The sequence below is a fragment of the Argopecten irradians genome, chromosome 8, assembly GCF_041381155.1.
Source record: "Argopecten irradians isolate NY chromosome 8, Ai_NY, whole genome shotgun sequence".
NCBI lineage: Eukaryota > Metazoa > Mollusca > Bivalvia > Pectinida > Pectinidae > Argopecten > Argopecten irradians.
The window spans coordinates 44,041,608-44,054,942 of record NC_091141.1 but is presented as its reverse complement, the minus strand read 5'-3'; the positions used below and the strand labels follow the sequence as shown (position 1 = coordinate 44,054,942).

Genomic DNA, 13,335 nt, shown 5'->3' with positions numbered 1-13,335 from the left:
GTTGCGAAATTAATACCTTATAAATTTTTTTATTAAAAGCAAAGTTTTACATGATTTCAACACACCCTTTTACGCGAAGTGCACTTCAAAAGGCTAAAGAGTGCAGTTTTAGAGAGGTATCTGAGTTTTCATAGTTTAATAATGTAATGAAAAAAGAAGTATTAGAAGCATAAGCAGATACGAGAGCCTGGGTAAGGTGATATTTTGTTTGTTTAAATATTTTAACGTCCTATTAACAGCCAGGGGCATGGAAGGGCGATAAGGTCATATACTGTACATTTCTGTTGAAATGGGATTGAATTGCTCTTATAATTTTGTTTGTTTCAGTAACAGGGATGACAATGTTCAGCCAATTGGCTGATTTAAGCCTTTTTGACTTTCAGAAAATAGGTTCCTGGTACCTGTAATTCCATATAATTTTCCCCCAAAAAAGAAATTTAAGCTTTTTAGGTCATCTGACCCGAAGGGTCAGGATGACCTATAGTCGTCCGTCGTCGTCCGCCGTGCGCCGTCCGCCGTGCGCCGTGCGCCGTGCGCCGTCCGCCGTGCGTTAACTTTTCACATTTTGAACTTCTTCTCAAGTTCTACCGGTGCGATTTGGCTGAAACTTGCATGAAATGATCCTGACATGGTCCCGACAAAGTGTTGTTATTTTTTGGGTCAATCCGAAATTCAAGATGGCTGCCACAGCCGCCATCTTGAAAACACATTTTGAACTTCTTCTCAAGTTCTACCGGTGCAGTTTGGCTGAAACTTGCATGAAATGATCCTGACATGGTCCCGACAAAGTGTTGTTACTTTTCGGGTAGATCTGAAATCCAAGATGGCCGCCACAGCCGCCATCTTGAAAACACATTTTGAACTTCTTCTCAAGTTCTACCAGTGCGATTTGGCTGAAACTTGCATGAAATGATCCTGACATGGTTCCGACAAAGTGTTGTTATTTTTCGGGTCAATCCGAAATCCAAGATGGCCGCCAAAGCCGCCATCTTGAAAGCACATTTTGAACTTCTTCTCAAGTTCTACTGGTGCGATTTGGCTGAATTTTGCATGAAATGATCCTGACATGGTCCCGACAAAGTGTTGTTATTTTTCGGGTCGATCCGAAATCCAAGATGGCCGCCACAGCCGCCATCTTGAAAATACATTTTGAACTTCTTCTCAAGTTCTACCTGTGCGATTTGGCTGAAACTTGCATGAAATGATCCTGACATGGTCCCGACAAAGTGTTGTTATTTTTTCGGGTCGATCCGTAATCCAAGATGGCCGCCAAAGCCGCCATCTTGAAAACACATTTTGAACTTCTTCTCAAGTTCTACCGGTGCGATTTGGCTGAAACTTGCATGAAATGATCCTGATATGGTCCCGACAAAGTGTTGTTATTTTTCGGGTCGATCCGAAATCCAAGATGGCCGCCACAGCCGCCATCTTGAAAATACATTTTGAACTTCTTCTCAAGTTCTACCTGTGCGATTTGGCTGAAACTTGCATGAAATGATCCTGACATGGTCCTGACAAAGTGTTTTTATTTTTTGGGCTGATCCGTAATCCAAGATGGCCGCCAAAGCCGTCATCTTGAAAACACATTTTGAACTTCTTCTCAAGTTCTACCAGTTTGATTTGGCTGAAACTTGCATGAAATGATCCTGACATGGTCCCGACAAAGTGTTGTTATTTATCGGGTCAATCCGAAAACCAAGATGGCTGCCACAGCCGCCATCTTTAAAACACATTTTGAACTTCTTCTCAAGTTCTACCAGTGCGATTTGGCTGAAACTTGCATGAAATGATCCTGACATCGTCCCGACAAAGTGTTGTTACATCTCTGGTTGATCCCAAATCGAAGATGGCTACCATGGCACTATATCTAATTAACTTCCTACATGTTAAGGCCCTTTGGCCTCTTGTTTGAAAGAAAATTTGTTGAAAGAAATTGAAAATGATCCTGACATTGTCCCTGACAAAGTGACACCATATGAAATTAAATTTACCATTGCCAAGGTAGTCAGATGACCGGTAAGGCCCTTTGGGCCTCTTGTTTCATAATTTTTCATTTTCATCTCTGCAGTAAACCACCCTCATCTTCCAATATAGAGAGTTTGTTTGGGGACAGGCGGCACCGGTACAAACCCCTCCTCTAACTCCCGTGGCTCTACACCTCCCACACCAGGTAAGGTCAAGTCATATTTATATCAGGTAAGGTCAAGGTCATATCCATTCCGGATAAGGTCTAGGTCAAATCCACTCCAGGTAAAGTCAAGGTCATGTTATATTACCCTCACCAGATAAGGTTAAGGTCATATCCTCTCCAGGTAAGGTCGTCATAATCACTCGAGGTAAAGTCAAGGTCATATCCACTCCAGGTAAGGTCAAGGTCATATCCACACGAGGTAAAGTCAAGGTCATATCCGCTCAGGTAAGGTCAAGGTCATATCCACTCCAAGTAAAGTCAAGGTCATATCCTCCTCTCCAGGTATATTGGTGGAAAAAATACTCTGTCTTTTCTGTCTCATTTTGAGTCCTGATAATTATGTCTTACATACATTTCTAGGTTAAGGATGATCAGGAGTTTACTGTTTGTCAATCGTGAACATGACTGGGGTTTGTTTCTACTTGTAATGGTGTTGGTTGTAGATGTGGAGAATGGTATTGAAAGTACGATGGGTGAAGACAGTGACAGTGTCGGCAACTCTAAGATTGGGCAAGAGCAGTGTCACACCTCCGTCACAAGGAAAAGAAAAAACCTTTCTTTAAAAAAGGTAGGTGAATCATATATCCTTAGGGGTGGGTGTTATACTGGAATCAGGCTGTCGGTCTGTCTGTTTGTTCTGTAGACACAACTTTGTCTGGGCTCCTCCTAATATAATACTCAGAGTTTGATCAAATTTGTACGCAGAGCCTTGACATAAAGGGGAGTTGAGTAAATTATATATGTGGTTCTGAAATTGTTCTCTATTAATAGAGTTTTATTACCAAATTTGTGCAACGGGGGGTTATACTCGTCCCACTCTGATAACAGTTTTTAGTTCACGCCTAGGGCAGATATTGAATGTCCATAGAAAATACATCTGGCCTATGATCAGTACCTGTTAATTGTCCCCAGTATGGTTTGAACTCGGACCCAGAGGTATAAGGATTAGTGGTAATTTCAGGACATCCACATGGCTACCATGGCCTGAAAAATTCTCATTCTACATCATCTTAGGAAAACAATACTACGGCCTCCCAAAAGACACCCTGTCTCTATACTTGAAAGGATAACTAATTTGGTTCTGTTGAAATTTTCCCTGAAATGCTCCAAACATGGCATTCATTAAGATTTCTTGAAACTGAGTTTTAACACCACTATGTTTTTTAGTGATTTGGTTTAATGTTCTTTAAACAGCTTTATAAAGGTCATTTGCCACAAGAAATCGACTGCTGCAGTATATCAACTGAGTACAATATTGGTTAACAAAGAGTCGTCACAGTCGTATAAAAAGTTAAATGTTATTTTAGCATAAAGACCAAAAAGGAATACTAAGTGAATATCAATCCCTAAGCTTCAGCAGTATTTTGTTTACAACTAAAAAATTCAATGGAGATAATTTCTTTACGTCGTGTCAGTGTGGCTGCAGGTCATATTTTCGTTCTAAACAAATGCTTATAAACAGTTACTCCTGTGTTTCCCGACCCAGACAATTGCTTTATATTCTAGGTTGACTTCATACAGTAGTAACTACTGCCCTATATACTACTTTATAAGTACACAAATGGCTTAGGTAGTTTTTATGGTCATCATGGTGTTTAATATCTGCAACTTTTCCTACCCTTCAGCAGAAGTGGGATAGTCCCGATCAATGAAACAGGCAGTCCATGTTGTAATCCCAGGGGGGAGCTAATTGTTACTGTTGATGAGCCATTGTATATGCTTAAAATATCCCTTTGAATACTTCTGTGGTCCAGGGGAGACAACTTAGTACAATTATATGTGTGTTATGGGACCTTGTGCTCTGATCCTATTGTTGTAAATGTATTGATATTTGATTGCATACGAATAATAAGCCTAACTATCAGTAATTTAGCTATTCCCACAGTGGTCTGGACAAAGCAAAATTAGTTTACGTACTTGTTGATAATTTCCTTGTGATTGTATAGACACAATTTATGTGGTAAATATGCGATCTTGGTTTTCACTTGGTGAACAGGCTCTTGTGTTTAAAGGTTGATGATATCTTAGATGATATGATACAATATTACCATTTCAGTCTGAGAATATCTGTCCTTATTTCTTTAGTTTCAAACTTGAGAGTATCCCGCCTTATTTTATCTTTTCAGTCTGAGAGTAATCCCACCCTATGATTTTACTGTTTCAGTCATGAGTATCCCACCCCTATCTTTACCGTTTCAGTCTAAGACTGGGTTAATTCACCCTAAAATTTTCTCGTTTCAGTCTGAGAGGTATCCCACCCTATGACGTTACCGTTTCAGTCTGAGAGTATCCCACCCTATGATTTTACTGTTTCAGTCTAGAGAATCCCACCCTATCTTTACAGTTTCAGTCTAAGACTGGGTTTAAATCACCTTAAAATTTTCTCGTTTCAGTCTGAGAGTATCCCACCCTATCTTCACAGTTTCAGTCTAAGACTGGGGTTTTAAATCACCTTAAAATTTTCTCGTTTCATTCTGAGAGTATCCCCCCCCTATTTATCATTTCAGTCGAAGACTGGGGATTAATTCACCCTAAAATGTTCTGGTTTCAGTCTGAGAGTATCCCGCCCTATGAAGTAGTGCCTTCCATGAGACCTGTGGTGTTGATAGGGCCCTCACTAAAAGGATATGATGTAACTGATATGATGCAGAAAGCTCTGTTTGACTTCCTCAAAACACGATTTTGAAGGGAAGGGTAAGTCTGAATTACCTGGTGGTGCTAGTCCGCTCATATGTTAAATGGATTTTTGTGAGAGAAAAAAAAGATTTAAATACTGAGAATTGGGATATATTGGTGTCAGGATATTTTCGCGTTTTTTTATGGGGGTACCTAAATGTGGTTGTTTAATATTTGGTGTGTTTTAATTTGGCACTTTCAAGCCAAACGCAAATAAGCCTAAATTAGGGCCCCGCATCGAGATGCGGGTGCCCTATAGTAATCAGGTTTGTCCGTCTGTCTGTCCGTCCGTCCGTTCTGTCCTATTTTTTTTCTTTTGCACATTAATGATGGAAGGGAGTGGAGTAATTTTCCCATATTTTACATTGATGATTCCCCATCCATCCTAGATCTGCTTGGTAATTTTTCAGGCTGAAATTAAATTAAAAAATCTGCCATCTTGGATTTTAACATTTAAAAAAATCACAATGTTGTTGCTCTTAACTGATAAACATTTTGTTATAACATTATGATGCAAAGTTGTTCAGAATTAAACAAGGAGTTGACTGTCCAAAGGTAAGGTCATGGGCCAAGGTTACTAAGTCAAAGGTCAAGGTCAAATTTAAAAAATTATTTTCTCATGAACATTTTGCTACAACATTTATAATGAAGCAGAGTTGTTCAGAATTAAACAAGAAGTCAACTCACCAAAGTTTTGACTGACCAAAGGTAAGATCATGGGGTCACTGCATCAAAGGTTGTGGACACATTTTCCATTTTTGGACTTATTAACAATTTGTTATGACATAATAAATAAAATTATTCATTGCTTAATATATTAATTAAAGTCAATATGATTTGAATCAAAATGGCTACATGATATGATTAGAATAAAAAAGGCTGCAAATCAGTCATCTTGGCACGTCAGACACATAGCGGGGCCCTTTCTGACGTGTCAGTGTTCTAGTTAGAATGACCACTTCCAAAATATCTCAATTTATGGCACTAAAGGTCAACTTCTTTTTCCAAGCAAAAATTTAAAGTTTATTGATAACAATTAAAGTGTTGGAATATCTGTATTCAGGATTTAAGAAGACGTTACAATATCAAATAATTTCCTTGTTTGGTATATAAATCTAATGTTTCAAGAATATGAGGTTGTACTTATGACTAAGGGAGGTAATCCATCTCTTCAGCCCATTCTGTCTTGTTAGAATTTTATTCTTGTTTTATGTCTATTTAGAAGTTAGAGAAAATCATTGTAAAATAAATAAACAAGGCAAAGGTTTTGGTGGTTGAGAAAACCCCGATGTATCTCGGTGGGAAAAAAAAACAAAAAAAACGTCAAACCATGACAATTTAGATTCAAACTTGGAAGTGTGAGGTGAAGAGCTTGAGGTGAAACGTCACTTATTTAATTTCCTGGCTACAGTGGCTCGCGTAGAATAAAATAAACACACTTAAAGGGGAAAAAATCCGACAAATCTGATAATGTTTTCATTCATATTTATGTATTTTGATTGTCAGTACATGACTAACATAGATGTTCTGTTTGTTTCAGAATTATAATTACACAGGTTGCTGCAGATATATCATTAGCTAAGCGCCACCCTTATAATAAGCCAGGCAACCGGATGCTCTCACCAAAAACTCCTGGTATCAGTAAGTAAAAAGTAGCTTTTGTCGTCCAATTTGAATGTTAAACAATTTATCTGTGTTCTAGTTGAATTTTTTACCCACATTACTTATTACTTATGACTACTTATTTTCACGAATTCTAATCGCCCCGCTTAAATAAGTTGAGTTACAGTATACACATTCTTGAAAATCCCAGTAAGAGGTCATTTTCAGATGACCTCAACAACTACCATACATTGGGATTTCTTAAGCCAATCAGAAACCATCTCTCTCATACTTTCTCATCACATTTAAACTGACACAGTTATAACAAAAGAAGAATGACCTTCACACTACTGCTACAGTAAAACATTAACAAATTCATGGTCACTTGAGCTTTGCTTGAGAATAGATATACAGAAATCAATCCGCCTGGAAGGTCCTCTGTGAAGTTGATATATAATTATACAATATGATTCTCTTTTCCGTGAACTACAGGTGAGGTGTCAGTATTTCCGAAATAGAGCGTATATTTGACCTGGCGCGGTCACTTCAACTGGTTGTGCAGGAACTGAGCGACACTCATAAAACCATCCTTCCTCAAACTCACCAAGACGTCTCTAGCTCCTGTTTATTGTTTATGTCAAAATTGCAAACCACCCAAAGGTAGTATAATACCAGACAAATGTCAAAAAACCCTAATTTTACCTCCTTCGACTCACCCCCTGAGACACACATTTAAAACTCCTTCTTAATCAAAGACTAAATCAGTTCGCATAATGAAAGGTTGAGGGGTGAATGAGTGAAATTAGCGAAAAGTACATGTCATAATATAAAATACTCTACAAAATTTAGCAGTCTTGACCCCTATAAATCCATCAACTTTTAAAATCGACTATAGTTTATTCATGATGAATGTTATTGCATTGAATCTTTTTTTTCTCTTTCATGTCATGATTCAGTTGAAACACTGATTCCCATTGGTAGCCAAATCCAAAATGTACAAAAACTAAGGCATTTATTGCAAATTTGACAAACTTTGACAACTTTATGAAACTTGGGAACAGTGCAAATTTATTTTTCCGCTATGTATTAGTTTATCGGGAAGTCATTAACTTCCGGAATTATTGTATTCGTTAAATTATGGTCCAAATTAGACAATGTTTGTTTTTGTCACACATGAAACATTTGACACATGTTCATCTCACGTTCCGTTAACGGAAATCATTGTATTGGAAAAATAAGTTCATGATAAATTAATCATGTTTTATCGTTAGTACAATCTATTTAGCAAGAACATAGAGTGCAATTGGTAGACAAATTTCACGTGTGTTCCATAGCGGATAACTAATAACATTAGTCGTATTTACTAAAAGTGAATCTCGCGTGGTTAATATATACGGATCAAGCGCTATGCACTAAAAACACGGGTGTGTTAAAACGAAAAGGACAAGAAGCAACCGAAAGCGCCTACACATACAAAATATTTCGATTCTAGACATGATGTAATTTATCCAGTATCATGCCATAAGTTTGTACATGCATGTAATTTTTAAGTATGCGTCGACGAATAATGTGGCTCCTATTTTACCGTTCCTGTAAATCTATCTACAAACTGAATAACCAATGGCGAAGCAGATCGACATCAAAAACGACGGTAACTAAAGCGAATTTCTTTGTGTACGGAACCAATAGACACAGTGGTATAAACACAAAGCACGTACGGGGTATCGCCTGACTCAGATATTTGAATGTATTTGATGATCACAGCAAGATTCAACACAAGCTGCATAATTCCCTAAGGTCGCGAGACAGCTAGGTTGACAGGACGGCGAACATGATCTGTCAGAAATTTTTATTCGAATCTAGGTCAGCACATCATTGTGGATCTACGAAAACGCATGTTCTACATGGTATTGCGATTTATTCGAATCTGTAGGTGTCAGTAGTTACAAAATGTTATATAACAGATGGTCCATTGACCCAAAGTACGACTTGATAACATATAGAAACTCTGATCAATCTAATTTTTCTTCGAAACACACATACATGGTTAGATAGTAATGATCACATATAGTGACAGTAATTAGGGTCCATGACAAAAAAGTTCTAACTCACAGCGAGGAATTTGACATCGGAGTTCGAATCGATCGAAGGTTTGACCTCGTATATGGCAGTCAAATTTTTTTCGACCAAATTAATAGTTAGCGGTTTTTAGTAAGTCGGCCATGAACTAAATTGTCCATGAGAGTCAATTTTGTTATGTCAATTGTTGTCAACACATGGAAGTCATGTCACCCATGTATATTTTATACACAATTTTAGTTCCATAAAACAATGAGTGCAATGAACAAATACATCTACAGATATTTACAAACTTAAAAGTTTCTAGGGGAATCATACTTTTTGTTCAGGTTGTGTTTATGAGTCTTTTAGTAATTTGCATATTTATAGATGTAATATCTAGAGCTAGGTAAATATCTTGTAATTACTAGAAGGGAATATCAGTGGAATTTCGTTTGTTCTAAGGAACCAGCGAAATCATCGAGGTTTTTGAACAGTAAATGCAGCAAAAAGTATTCCTACTAAGTATCTTGAATGTAGATGTTGTATTACCTGTGCTATTTTCATGAATTAGGTTGTAAATAAACTTCACAGTTTTAATCAAATCTCGACATGAAATCCCAGAGCCTTTCATTTGAATGTTCAAGTTGTGGCAGCAGATAACTGAACAAAATTAGCCAGGTCAAGAAATGAACCGAATAGGTCAGTTTCGAGACCAAAGACGCGCTGGGTAAGTACTAATTGAATGTCAAATAAGTTTTGTTTGTACCTTGCAAACTGTAATTTTTGTTTGCTCAAAAGAACAATTTGCATCAAGATTAAGATAAAACATTGCAATCATTTGAGACAATGATGTATGTATTTATAATCTGTTGGTCCAATTGTACTGCGATTTCGTTTTTTCAAGTTTTAGATCAGAAATAGTCACGATGTAATACACAGTAAATGTTTAGTTGCTGGTCCCAGATATTTCACTGAACCAGTTTCCCAAGTTTACTGAAACATAATCAGCGTTCACTGAGCATTTAAAGGTTCATTTTCTACATGTACATGAACAAATCACTACAAATTTTTTACAGTAATATCCTAGAGCCTTACATATGATACCAGACATATTTTCATATCATCATAATTCATTAAAAACATTTGGCCAAATACACAGCAACAATTCATTGAGTTTGTTACATACACACCACAATTCCAAAAATGTACCATAAACACAGCAAGTTCTATCATTCCTTTGGGCCTGAAACATATTTTTCAAGAAATGTTTGGCCAAATAACAACAACATTGTAATTTTGACTGATATTTGCATTGACAAATTCCAAATCGTTTGATGCCATTACACACAGCATGGTGAAACATGTTGCCTGTACCCCACACCTGCGTTTCTGAATCATGCTTTAAACAATTTGCATAAATTTTTACACAGAGCATATCACATAATGTTTGGTACTAGAGCACTTGAATTCTAGATGAAACATGTTTCCAAATACACACAATTTCACGAAATTTCCTATTCCGGTTAACAAAAATGTTTGGGGAGCAAATGTTGTACTGAAATCTTACCCCCCGCCGAAAAACAGCATTCTCAAGACTGGTCCGATTTCAAAATGCAACAAGGAACTGATTTTGGCGATATTGCAAATTCTCAAATTTCAAGTACATGGCTTTTGTGCATATCACAGTATACCAACTAAATATTTTAGATTTCTTTTCCTAAAAATATGCATGCCAATTTTTTAATCTCCCATTGGTCCCTTTAACCAATTCTAATTAGCAACTGTTGATAGGGAAGTTTAGATGTCTGTCAATGGATTTGTTCGATCACTAGAGGGTGCCTTGAATCACGTCCCATTTTGGCCGTTTCTATCCAAGGTATAGGTGCAACTTCTGCTCCGAAAACACGCCTCACAGTCACCACAATGCGAAAAACGCAACAGGGTCCTTCAGCTGTGTTATAGTCTGAACTATGGACATCAAATTCACAAAGTAGTAATTCAATTTTAACATGACTAAAAATCTGCCTTAAACCATGCAAACACAGTATGGATTGTCAATGATTTCTTCCGCCAGGTCGACACCTTTCTACATTGAGGTCATCATGAAATTGAGGATGATCAGAAATAGTTACATAATGAGAGGATATATAGCTATTCTCACGATCACTGAGTAAAGTTACGCACATGACTCAAGCTTAAATTGAACCATAACAATGGCATCATCGGATCTGTCTTGACCATGATCACAAGCAATTGGTTTATGAAAAGGCTGAATATACTCAGCAGTTACTAAATGTTTCGGCACAATTCACTGTTTGGCGCCAAATACCATCAATTCAGACAAATTGGTTTGATCACTATACAGCAGTCACTGAAATGTTTCGGCCAAATACACAGCAGTTCACTGAAACGTTGGCCAAATAGACAGGAGTTACAATTCACTCGAAATGTTTAGAAAACTACACCAGTTAATTCACAACAAATGTTTGGCCTAAATACACAGCAAGTATTGAAATGTAGTTCAAATACCACAGCAGTTCACTGAAATGTTTGGCGACAACAATTCACCGAATTGCGTTTGGCCAAATACACAGCAATTCACTGAAAATTTTGCCAAATACAACAGCAATTCTCTGAAATATCGTTTGGCCAAATACACAGCAATTCACTGAAATGTTTGGCCCACAATTCACTGAAATGTTTGGCCAAATATCCAGGCAATTCACTGAAAAATGTCTGGCCAAATACACAGCAATTCACTGAAATGTATGGGCCATAATGCAAAAGCAATTCACTGAGATGTTTGTGTGAGACTTATACAAAATTTGGATAAAATTCTCAAGTTTTTTGTGTATGTTTTATCTTTTTAATTATTTTCGCATTTCTCTTTGCCCTAAAAATCCGTGAATATCTCCTACGTATCTATCTCCCATCGTATTGATACTCCGATAACCAATGCTAACAACTGTTGTTCAGGAAATGTTTGATGTTGTATTGGATGAGAACCAAACATGGAGGATGCTGAATGTGAACATTTGGCTCGAATATCTAGAAGGTTATTGATTAGGGCAACCATCCTTCAACAAACACGCCTCAGTCGCCACGGCAACTACGGACACTAGGTCCTCCATCGCCCTACCAACCCACTGTCACGTCACAACACACTGCCGGCTCACATGGACTAACAGGCCACACAGTATGGACCGCAGGGATTCGCCAGACCGACACCCGCGTGGAGGTCATCATGATTCGGTATGATCACGGTGGAGGGCGTGAATAGACATTCTCACATCATGGTGTCAGCCCGTCACATGAACAAGCTTCATCAATGATCATGAAGGATCACGGATCTGCTGACTATGATCGCGATAGTGGTTATGAAAAGGCTGATAGACGAAGGGACTATGTATGGGTCACGGTGACCGGAGACACGTGGTTATGATCAACCTCTGACGAGGAGATCATGGGTCTCGTCCCATACGGTCGGGAACGTGACACAATAGACAGTAAATATGGCTCTACTCCTAGAAACCATCCAGTTATCCACAACAAATTAAACAAGCCAGTATTGATATATAGTTCAAACAGGGGTCAATAAGTAGTTCACATGGGGTCAAGCACTGTCAGAGGGATTGCGTTCAGCCACTACTAAACAAATTGTGTGGTTATTTTTGTTTTGTTTTTTCTTTTCGATTTACATCCCTGAATGTAGTATAATTAATTGAAACGATAAAATCAATTACAAAATACTAGTGCAATTGGTGATGACGATGAAAACAATTTTGTGAATCATGACTTACAATCTTTTGACCCCTACAACTTATTTTCAGTTGAAAGTTTTTGTTTTCTAAAGTTGTCCAAACATTAAGGGTTTAACTGATGGAAAGATGTGATGTATGTCGTGATGGATCATCATCATTTGTGTGACTGGAAAAAAATGAAAATCAAATGTTTTTCTTCTTTAACCTTTCTTTTTTTTTTTTATGGCTGAGGATTGTCTAAAATGTAGGAGGATAAACCCTCATGTCATTTTAAGCAATTTTTATTATAATCCAACTGATTAATTGCTAACCTATTACTCGCCTTTATAAATTACCAAATATACTGAAAAAATGTTTAAAAATGGATTCTTCTCTCTATCCGACAATATTCCTTATTTTGATAAACTAAGAACAAAACTATACCCATAGAAAGCATTAGTGAACTATTAATCATTGTAAGGCGAAGCATCGATGGCACTTGCCTTCTGAGACTTTGGGTTGTGTGTACTCTGTTTTACCGTGCGGTGATCGTCCTCGTGCATCATTCCCTTTGTATCAATGATTACTCTGTGTAAATGTGCTATACGATTGTTCATACATGATGATTGACCTCTGTTGTGAAATGGGCTGAGCCATTGTGCTATTGCTCAACAAGATTGTTGTTGTTTGTTTTATCTCCTCGACGACGCCCCTACAAGAACCTCTTAAAGCATTTGTCTTCTCCGAACACCACCCAAAATTATTATTCTGTTGACTTTTTTTTTATCAAATATTCATTATAATATTAAATACCGACTTTTAATACCCTTCAGAGCAGTTCACCTCTATCAACGCCATTCTTACCTTTTTTTATTCTCTTGCAATTTATTAGACCACTAAACTTCTACAAAAAGAAAAGTCATGAAGACAATCTCTGAAATTGTTACCTTAAACATTCTAGAAAACTGTTTTTCTAAATTGCCTCTCCAGAAATCTCATTGAAATGCCACTCAAAACCATTACTTTTTGTTTGATGAATGTATGAATCACTCGTGAAATCTCTCT

The 13,335-nt window shown here is 37.4% G+C and overlaps 1 pseudogene; it reads left to right on the top strand.

Moving 5' to 3' along the window:
• Nucleotides 1–1,288: 1,288 nt before the first annotated feature.
• LOC138329927 (voltage-dependent L-type calcium channel subunit beta-2-like) lies at nucleotides 1,289–12,109 on the top strand (annotated as a pseudogene).
• Nucleotides 12,110–13,335: the final 1,226 nt, after the last annotated feature.